Source organism: Oncorhynchus keta, unplaced genomic scaffold, assembly GCF_023373465.1.
Source record: "Oncorhynchus keta strain PuntledgeMale-10-30-2019 unplaced genomic scaffold, Oket_V2 Un_contig_18509_pilon_pilon, whole genome shotgun sequence".
Taxonomy (NCBI): Eukaryota; Metazoa; Chordata; class Actinopteri; order Salmoniformes; family Salmonidae; genus Oncorhynchus; species Oncorhynchus keta.
The window spans coordinates 22,283-24,134 of NW_026280957.1; the positions used below are offsets into that span (position 1 = coordinate 22,283).

The window sequence follows — 1,852 nt, forward strand, 5'->3', positions numbered from 1 at the left end:
AATAGAGACAGTAGATCTAGCTGGTCTGTCATAACATAATAGAGACAGTAGATCAAGTTGGTCTGTCATAATATAATAGAGACAGTAGATCTAGCTGGTCTGTCATAGTACAATAGAGACAGTAGATCTAGCTGGTCTTTCATAGTACAATAGAGACATAGAGACAGTAGATCTAGCTGGTCTGTCATAATATAATAGGGACAGTAAATCTAGCTGGTCTGTCATAATATAATAGAGACAGTGTATCTACCAGGTCTGTCATAATATAACAGAGACAGTAGATCTAGCTGGTCTGTCATAGTACAATAGAGACATAGAGACAGTAGATCTAGCTGGTCTGTCATAATATAATAGGGACAGTAGATCTAGCTGGTCTGTCATAATATAATAGAGACAGTGTATCTACCAGGTCTGTCATAATATAACAGAGACAGTAGATCTAGCTGGTCTGTCATAATATAATAGAGACAGTAGATCTACCTGGTCTGTCATAGTATAATAGAGACAGTAGATCTAGATGATCTGTCATAGTACAATAGAGATATAGAGACAGTAGATCTAGCTGGTCTGTCATATTATAATAGAGACAGTAGATCTAGCTGGTCTGTCATAGTACAATAGAGACATAGAGACAGTAGATATAGCTGGTCTGTCATAATATAATAGGGACAGTGGATCTAGCTGGTCTGTCATAATATAATAGAGACAGTGTATCTACCAGGTCTGTCATAATATAACAGAGACACTTCTCACTGCTGCACAGCCCCTGTCACAGCAGCTACGTGAGATCGCCACAGTAACCGTTGCCGTGGTAAACCTGGAGTACGAGGGTTCCGTCCTGCCTGTCACGGGCTTTGGCCACCTGGTGCCATCCTCAGAAGACAGAGGTCTCCTAGGGGTGGTCTATGACTCTGTGCCCTTCCCCCAGCACAACCGCACTGGAGGACCCACCACCAGACTAACAGTGATGATGGGCGGGGCCTGGTTCCAGGAAGTGTTTGGGAATTCAGAGGAAGTGACCGAGCAGCTCCTCCTGGACAGGGCCACCCAGGCGGTGACATCACACCTGGGCGTTACCTCACGACCCATCTGGAGCGTTGTTGCACTGCTCAAGGACTGCATTCCTCAATATTACCTTGACACTGGAAACGACTTGAAAATATGAGACAATACATCAGAGACCACAATCTACCACTTAGTCTGGCTGGGTCCTCTTATGATGGCGTCTCGGTCAATGATGTCATCTTCAGTGGACAGACGGCAGCAGAGGGCCTTGTGGGAAAAGTCTAACCAGACGTTCAGGTTCCCAACCATGGATATACGCTTATATTGTGAAAGAGATCTTGTTTTTTTCCCTCATCGCATTGCGTTCTACATTTAGTTTTGCTTTTACACAACTGTATCACAACCGGCCATGATTGGGAGTCCCATAGGGCGGTGCCCAATTGGCCCAGCGTGGTCCAGATTTGGCCGGTGTAGGGCGTCATTGTAAATAAGAATTTGTTCTTAACTGACTTGCCAAGTTAAATACAAATACTAATAAAAATGTACATACAATTTACTAGTCACCCTCTGCATTTAAGCCCTCTGCAAAGGGATGTCATTTTTGCGCAATATTCCTAATTTATAAGCAGCATATTTATGAAGTTTTCCATTTCTATCTCATTTGGACAAATTACAGATTGGTCCTCTAGAGATGATTCTATGTCCTTCTGTAGCTCAGTTGGTAAGAGCATGGCGCTTGTAACGCCAGGGTAGTGGGTTTGTTTCCCGGGACCACCCATACGTAGAATGTATGCACACATGACTGTAAGTCGCTTTGGATAAAAGCGTCTGCTAAATGGCATTTATT

The 1,852-nt window shown here is 43.6% G+C and overlaps 1 pseudogene; it reads left to right on the forward strand.

Annotated features, from left to right (window-relative positions):
• The first annotated feature begins 740 nt into the window (after positions 1-740).
• LOC127920156 (protoporphyrinogen oxidase-like) lies at positions 741-1,602 on the forward strand (annotated as a pseudogene).
• The last annotated feature ends 250 nt before the right edge of the window (positions 1,603-1,852 follow it).